The 9203-nt window shown below is 42.8% G+C and overlaps 1 pseudogene across 1 annotated transcript; it reads right to left on the minus strand.

Annotated features, from left to right (window-relative positions):
• Positions 1-275: 275 nt before the first annotated feature.
• LOC307196734 (mitochondrial genome maintenance exonuclease 1-like) lies at positions 276-1810 on the minus strand (annotated as a pseudogene). Its single transcript has one exon. The product of its transcript is annotated as a mitochondrial genome maintenance exonuclease 1-like (transcript).
• Positions 1811-9203: the final 7393 nt, after the last annotated feature.

Raw genomic sequence — 9203 nt, forward strand, 5'->3', positions numbered from 1 at the left:
CCCCGGGGGAAATGCTCTGAGCACTAGGCCTCACCACCCTGAATCTCTCAGTTCAAAGACTGGGCATCCTGCCCAGAACACAGAAAGGTCTACAGGGGTCCAAGAGGCACCAACACTGTGCCAATGCTGCTTACCCTTTTTTTGGGTAAATGCTAGTCAGAGGTAGCAGAGCTGGTCTTTTATGTGCCGAAGTCCATCTTTTTAATTTAACTTTTCCGGCTTTGCCTTTTTGGTTGCAATAAATTTCAACAACTTACTAGTTCAGCTTGTGTTACTGCAGCTCTCAGACCCTGTGGCACCTCATTCTAGATCACAGGAAACAGCAATACATCTTCCCAAACTCTGAGAAAGTCCTGAGCGTTCCCACACAGCTTCCTGCCCCTAATCTAGTTTCTGAATATTCAGGTTCTTTTCCTTCTTTGTATATTCTTCTAGTCGAAGTCACTTTGCCTAGTACTGGGAGCAGAGCTCTGCATCCATGAAATGTGGGTGGGTGGGGGACCTGTCTTTGTAGGCCACCACGATCAAGCCACACTGAACCTGAAAGCTGTAGTTGGCCTTATGGTTTATGGCACTGACATACACCACGACTTGCAGCAGGTTGTCAAATGTATTTCGGATGAAAGGCTTTGGTTTCTCAGATGTCTTCCGATCAGTCACACACAGCTTTCCCTGATAATCAGCCACACAGTGCAGCAGACCTACATACTTTAGGGTCTCACGTCTAACAGCATTTTCCAGAGCCCACACTCCACTGACATCTCTCAGAACATGCTGGACCCTTTGGATGTAGCCAGATTTGAGGAGATTTTCATCTCTCTCTCTTAAGTTCCCCTGGGGCGAAAGTATGCTTTCCAAGGCTTCATGAAACCATTTCCCTTGTAAAAACATGTTTGAAGTATATTCTGCAAAACCATCCTCTCCCAGTTCCAGAATCATCCACTGTTTCCACCTCTCCAAACAGGAAATCTGTTCTGAGTTCATGGTCTGCTAAAGGACTCGGGTCACCCTTGGTATCATATTCCTTTGCAAAGGGATTTTCAGAGGAACTGTAGGATCATTTGGTTTTCCGCTTTTCTCCGGATTGAAGAGAGGACCCCAGTTTCGTGGACCTCCTGCCCCTTCTTCTTGCTTTGGGGCCTTACACTTCCTCACAGGTCCATAGAGTAAAGCATCTTCCTCGAACAAAGGCTGTGGAGTCTGAGCGTGGCCTCTGAATGACAAGACAGACCTTACTAAATCAGAGTACTTTTTTGGGTCCTCTTCTTCATAACGGTTCACTTTTTTCTTCCCGCCACACATATAAGAGGAAGTGGAGAAGACCACACTGGGGGCTGGTTCTACAGAAAACCCCTTTGAACTTATAAGCTGCCTGCTGATGGTCTGAAATACCTTCATCTTTAGATTTTTTTCACATCCCTCTAGTCTACTCCTAATGTCAAGGGTCTTTTTAATTTTTGCTTTCCTCGGAAGCCGGCACGCTCTGTCGTCTCCAGAGCATGACGATACCATGGGCTGGTACTTTCGTCGGTCCCGCGCTTTGCTCTTGACTTAGGCCCTTGCATTAATTTTTTAATATTTCATCTATCTGGGTTTGCTCCATCATTCCAGCCTAACGGGATTACAATAAAATTTGCTTCTGAAACCCAGTCTATTAGCTTTTAAATTTAATTTTATGTCATTTTACACTGTTGTGGATAAAAAGCATATAGTTTAAAATTATGTATAAACCAAAAAATGCCCTGAAGGAGTATAGTATTATAAAGGTTATAATAATTATTTAGAAATCATCTAGGTAAGGCCAAGGAAAAAGTGTGACTTTTATTTAGAGTATAGTCCATCCCCCTTTTCAGAGCTTTTTCTGCCTGGCTGAAGCATCTATTGTATCATGAAGGACTGTAAAACCTGATAGAAGATAATTGAAACTGCACTCCTTCTTGCATGGGACTCAAACCCAGCTAAAACTCAGATTGGGACTTGAACGTATGATTCCTGACTAGGAGGGGCCTCAAACACACTGTCTTGATTAAAACTGCTCACTTGTTTTCAGGACTTAGTGAAGCTCAGGTTCTTTTGTCTCATTCTTTGCAGAAAGAATTCACTGTGGGGCAAAGAGTGAATTTATTAGCATAGGATACTTGTGAGCGATACAAGCAGGCTGGCAAGGGAGCACAGCAGCCCCAAGAACAAAGAGTACTAAACTTTTATAATCAAAGAAAAAGTGGGGAGGGGAGAAGACCATCTTCTTCCTCATTCTTGGGCAGACGTCAAGGCTTACATTATTAGTTCATCCCTTGGCCTTTTATGGTTTAACTGTGACTCTCATGGCACTATTTAAATCATATGTATATTAACAAGAGGGTAGTAACATATACTAAAATATGGTAATTCATCTTAGGTTTCCGTATGTTGTCCCCTTTCAACTAGTTTTCTTTTTTTTTCCCCTTTCACCTATATTTCTGTCTTGGCTACATGCAGAAATACTACTCTTCAGGGACTATTAACTCTCTGACTTCATATAACAAGATTCAGGCCCCATATTTATTGTCTTGTGTTTTGATTAGCAGGACTTCTGGCTTGAGTGTGTCTGACACTTGATACACCTGGTCTTCCTTCAAGGAAGTGCAGATTGTTGCTAGGTTACTGGATTCTTTTCTTTAGTGATCATTAGCTTACAACAGTTTCCCAAACTCCCTTAAAATTCCCTTTCTGTCCTTAATTTCCTAGTGGGATTTTTAAACTGACTATTTAATTATACTACTCTATTCCTATCATAATGATATTTTCAAAAGAGAGTAAAGGAACCCAGAAACAAGAAAGGCACAAAGCACTGCATGGGAAATTTCAGGCAGAAAGAAGAAATATGTAATGGGGCAGGAGAAAATTGTTCAAACCCTCCAATGCTCTTCTGGTAATGTAAGCAGCTGACTAGTTTAGGGGAGGAAAATTCTCTTCCTGTACGCATCTTAGGTTCTCACACTGGGGCCCTGTAATTTGGACTGACAAAAGATGTTAGCAAGAGAAAACATATACATTTATTTAAGTTTTATATGACTCTGGAAACTTCATTATAAAATGAAGACCTGAAGAAGTGGTTAAGCTTGAGCATTTTTATAGTAGATTTGATGAAGTGTGGGAAGTCATGGAAAAATGTAATAGGATAAAAGGGTATGATGAGCTAAGTGTGGTAAATTGGAGGAACTTAGCAAGTCCTGTTAGTTCTGAGTCTCTCAGCATCCCTCCTTTAGAGATAAAGATTTTTTTTTTCCTCCAGGTATGGCAGGGACAGCTCTCAGAAGAGGGTCTTATAACCTACTTCAAGAAAGATAGGGGAGGTCTTTCCTGTACCTGTCATTTCTCACATCCCTTCACCTTAAAATGTTCACCATGTCAAGATGTCATATTTTGGGATAGCATGTTCTGAACCCTGTCACTAGCCTATGACCTAGTCTACAAAGAGTATTACAAAATTTCTAGAAAAAGATGGAGATTCATCAAATAAAGGAAAATGCTTAGCAAATTTACAATATTATAATAAACATTTAAATCACAGGTGTTTCATGGTTGGGACATCTTCTAAAACTATGAAAGAAAAACTTTCAGTCCCAAAGGATATGTTGTATATTAGTTACTAACATGATAAAATACCAGGAAATGCTTTAATGCAGGATCAGGTTGTCAAATAGAGTAAATTTTTACTATAGCAAATAATATGAATATGAATTCTGTTATAGACTAGATTTTAATGTCTATGATAACTCCCAGGGCAAATTATACACATTATAAAATCTGAGCACTTTGGGACACTTTCTGCCCCATCACTCATTCACATGAATGAGACTCCAGTAATTATCTCCATTAATTATTATACTCTTTAAAATGGAGCTAAAGGGGAAGATATATTTACCTGTGTTAGTACATGTGTGCAGGATATCAACAAAATTTTATTTATCTAAGGAGATGAGGTTTATACTAAATGATAAAATACTTGGGAAATTATTGGTGAAAATATAGTTTTCTTTTTTGTTTCATTAAGTACAAATTAAACTGTCAGTATAGACCAAATAAGTAATGACTGGTAATACTGAGTTTTAATATCTATCACTTCTTTGTGTGTCCCATCAATCATTCTTGAAAATCGCTCAGTGAAGATAAATATAATTTTTAATATCCTGAAAATTATAATTTGTATGTTAGCAGAAGGTTTATGAGGAGAAGAAAATAAAGGGAAGTGATTGACAGCATTCCACAGAAGAGGAAATCCTCAGAAAAATGGAGAATTTTGAAAGCTGCCTCTCCCATGTACTGACAACACCCTAGCTTAGTGCCATACCCCCAAACAAATGGTGCCATTTTCTAATCTATTCCTCAACCTCCAAATCTCAATCCCTTCATTCTCAACCATCCTCATCCTATATCCACACATTTATAGGAATATGGGAACACACCAGACCTTCAATAAATTTATAACTAAGTGAGCAAATTAAATTACATTCTCACATTACCTGTACACCTTTGAACTATGATGGTTCTGTTCTAAGAAAATAATAATGAGTGAAGAAAACCCAACTCTTGAAGGCATAGGTTTGGCAATTCCTTGGGTTACTGCATCCAGATATAAATATGTTGAATTATGCAATTAATTTACAAGTCACCAAACCACTATTGCTGAATTCCTCTTTCTAAATGTTAATTTTATATAATATTAGAACCTGTAATACCCTTAAAGAAAACAGAAAAGAACCCCATTCGTGTTAGAAATGCATAAATTAGTAAAAAAAGAATAGTGGCATTAGAGTGGAGATTAGGATTCCTCTTACCTAATTTCTGATTCAGCATTCCTTCCAGTCTACCCAACAGTTCAAACTCTTCAGTATTAACTGCTATAAAGAGTGAGAGGAGGAGAAGATGGCTGAAGAGTAAGACACAGAGATCACCTTCCTCCCCACAGATACACCAGAAATACATCTACACGTGGAACAACTCCTACAGAACACCTACTGAATGCTGGCAGAAGACCTCAGACCTCCCAAAAGGCAAGAAACCCCCCACGTAGCTGGATAGGGTAAAAGAAAAAAGAATAAACAGAGACAAAAAGATAGGGACGGGATCTGCCCCAATGGGAGGGAGCTATGAAGGAGGAAAGGTTTCCACACACTAGGAAGCCCCTTCGCGGGCAGAGACTGCGGTAGGCGGAGGGGGAAAGCTTCGGAGCTATGGAGGAGAGCACAGCAACAGGGGTGCGGGAGGCAAAGCGGAGAGATTCCCGCACAGAGGATCAGTGCTGACCTGTACTCACCAGCCCGAGAGGCTTGTCTGCTCCCACAACAGGGCGGGTGGGGCTGGGACCTGAGGCTTGGGCTTCAGTCGGAACGCAGGGAGAGGACTGGGTTTGGCGGCATGAACACAGCCTGCAAGAGATTAGTGTACCACGGCTGGCCAGGAGGGACTCCAGGGAAAAGTCTGGACCTGCCGAAGAGGCAAGAGAATTTTTCTTCCCTCTTTGTTTCCTGGTGCACGAGGAGAGGGGATTAAGAACGCTGCTTAAAGGAGCTCCAGAGACGGGCGCGAGCCGTGGCTAAAAGCGCGGATCCCAGAGACAGGCATGAGACGCTAAGGCTGCTGCTGCCACCACCAAGAAGCCTGTGTGCGAGCACAGGTCACTATCCACACACCCGTTCCGGGGAGCCTGTGCAGCCCACCACTGTCAGGGTCCCGGGATCCAGGGACAACTTCCCCAGGAGAACGCACAGCGTGCCTAAGGCTGTCACGCCGGCCTCTGCCACTGCAGGCTGGCCCCGCACTCCGTGCCCCTCCCTCCCACCGGCCTGAGTGAGCCAGAGCCCCCAAATCAGCTGCTCCTTTAACCCAATCCTCTCTGAGCGAAGAACAGACGCCCTCCAGCGACCTACACGCAGAGGCGGGGCCAAATCCAAAGCTGAGCCCCTGGGAGCTGGGAGAACAAAGAAGAGAAAGGAAATCTCTCCCAGCAGCCTCAGAAGCAGCAGATTAAAGCTCCACAATCAATTTGATGTACCCTGCATCTGTGGAATACAAGAAGAGACAATGAATCATCACAAATTAAGGAGGTGGACTTTGAGAGCAAGATTTATGATTTTTTCCCCTTTTCCTTTATTTGTGAGTGTGTATGCGTATGCTTCTGTGTGAGATTTTGTCTGTATAGCTTTGGTTCCACCATTTGTCCTAGGGCTATATGCGTCCGTTTTTTTTTGTTTGTTTCTTTATTTTTTCTCTTAATAATTTTTTTTAATTTTAATAACTTCATTATATTTTATCTTACTTTATTTTATTTTACTGTAACTTCTTTCTTTGTTTTTTCCTTCCTTCCCTACTTCCTTCCTTCCTTCCTCGCTCCCTACCACACTTCCTCCCCCCATCATTTCTTTCTTTCTTTTTTTCTTTCTTTCTACTTCTACTAATTCTTTCTTTCTACTTTTTATCCCTTTTAATCTGAGCCGTGTGGATGAAAGGCTCTTGGTGCTCCAGCCAGGAGTCAGGGCTGTGCTTCTGAGGTAGAAGAGCAAACTTCAGGACACTGGTCCACAAGAGACCTCCCAGCTCCACATAATATCAAATGGCAAAAATCTCCCAGAGATCTCCATCTCAACACCAGCACCCAGCTTCACTCAATGACCAGCAAGCTACAGTGCTAGACATCCTATGCCAAACATCAAGCAAGACAGGAACACAATCCCACCCATTAGCAGAGAAGCTGAATAAAATCATAATAAGTCCACAGACACCCCAAAACACACCACCAGTCATGGACCTGCCCACCAGAAAGACAAGATCCAGCCTCATCCACCAGAACACAGGCACTAGTCGCCTCCACCAGGATGCATACACAACCCACTGAATGAACCTTAGCCACTGGGGACAGACACCAAAAAACGAGAACTACGAACCTGCAGTCTGCAAAAAGGAGACCACAAACACAGTAAGATAAGCAAAATGAGAAGACAGAAAAACACACCGCAGATGAAGGAGCAAGATAAAAACCCACTAGACCTAACAAATGAAAAGGAAATAGGCAGTCTACCTGAAAAAGAATTCAGAATAATGATAATAAAGATGATCCAAAAATCTTGGAAATAGAGTAGACAAAATGCGAAAACATTTAACAAAGACCTAGAAGAACTAAAGATGAAACAAACAATGATTAGCAACACAATAAATGAAATTAAAAGTACTCTAGATGGGATCAATAGGAGAATAACTGAGGCAGAAAACGGATAAGTGACCTGGAAGATAAAATAGTGGAAATAACTACTGCAGAACAGAGTAAAGGAAAAGGATAAAAAGAAATGAGGACAGTCTCAGAGACCTCTGGGACAACATTAAATGAACCAACATTCGAATTATAGGGGTTCTAGAAGAAGAAGAGAAAAAGAAAGGGACTGAGAAAATATTTGAAGAAATTATAGTTGAAACTTCCCTAATATGGGAAAGGAAATAGTTAATCAAGTCCAGGAAGCACAGAGAGTCCCATACAGGATAAATCCAAAGAGAAATACGCCAAGACACATATTAATCAAACTGTCAAAAATTAAATACAAAGAAAACATATTAAAAGCAGCAAGGGAAAATAACACACAAGGGAATCCCCATAAGGTTAACAGCTGATCTCTCAGCAGAAACTCTGCAAGCCAGAAGGGAGGGGCAAGACATATTTAAAGTGATGAAGGAGAAAACCTACAACCAAGATTGCTCTACCCAACAAAGATCTCATTCAGATTTGTTGGAGAAATTAAAACCTTTACAGACAAGCAAAAGCTGAGAGAGTTCAGCACCACCATACCAGCTATACAACAATTGCTAAAGGAACTTCTCTAGGCAAGATACAAAAGACAAGGAAAAGAGCTACCATAATGAACACAAAACAATTAAGAAAATGGGAATAGGAACATACACATTGATAATTACCTTAAATTTAAATGGACTAAATGCTCCCACCAAAAGACACAGATTGGCTGAATGGATACAAAAACAAGACCCATATATTTGCTGTCTACAAGAGACACACTTCAGACCAAGAGACACATACAGACTGAAAGTAAGGGGATGGAAAAAGGTATTTCATGCAAATGGAAACCAAAAGAAAGTTGGAGTAGAAATTCTCATATAAGACAAAATAGACTTTAAAATAAGGGCTATTAGAACAGACAAAGAAGGACACTACATAATGATCAAGGAATTGATCCAAGAAGAAGGTATAACAATCGTAAATATTTATGCACCCAACATAGGAACACCTCAGTACATAAGGCAAATAATAACAGCCATAGGGGGGACCTTGAAGATGGCGGAAGAGTAAGACGCGGAGATCACCTTCCTCCCCACAGATACACCAGAAATACATCTACACGTGGAACAACTCCTACAGAACACCTACTGAAGGCTGGCAGAAGACCTCAGACCTCCCAAAAGGCAAGAAACTCCCCACGTACCTGGGTAGGGCAAAATAAAAAAAGAAAAAACAGAGACAAAAGAATAGGGACGGCACCTGCACCAGTGGGAGGGAGCTGTGAAGGAGGAAAAGTTTCCACACACTAGGAAGCCCCTTCGCTGGTGGAGACTGCGGGAGGCGGAGGGGGGAGCTTCGGGACCGCGGACGAGTGCACAGCAACGGGTGCGGAGGGCAAAGCGAGGAGATTCCCGCACAGAGGATCGGTGCCGACCGGCACTCACCAGCCCGAGAGGCTTGTCTGCTCACCCGCCGGGGCGAGCGGGGCTGTGAGCTGAGGCTCAGGTTTCGGTTTTGGTCGGAGCGCAGGGAGAGAACTGGGGTTGGCGGCTTGAACATAGCCTGAAGGGGTTAGTGCACCACGGCTAGCCGGGAGGGAGTCCGGGGAAAAGTCTGCACCTGCCGAAGAGACAAGAGACTTTTTCTTCCCTCTTTGTTTCCTGGTGCGCAAGGAGAGGGGTTTAAGAGTGCTGCTTAAAGGAACTCCAGAGATGGGCGCGAGCAGCGGCTAAAAGTGCGAAGCCCAGAGATGGGCACGAGCTGCGGCTAAAAGCACGGACCCCAGAGACAGGCGGGAGACGCTAAGGCTGCTGCTGCCGCCACCAAGGGGCCTGTGTGCGAGCACAGGTCACTCTCCACACCCCTCTTCCGCGGAGCCTGTGCAGCCCGCCACTGCCAGGTTCCCGGGATCCAGGGACAACTTCCCCGGGAGAACGCA

The sequence above is a fragment of the Stenella coeruleoalba genome, assembly GCF_951394435.1.
Source record: "Stenella coeruleoalba genome assembly, chromosome: 14".
Taxonomy (NCBI): domain Eukaryota; kingdom Metazoa; phylum Chordata; class Mammalia; order Artiodactyla; family Delphinidae; genus Stenella; species Stenella coeruleoalba.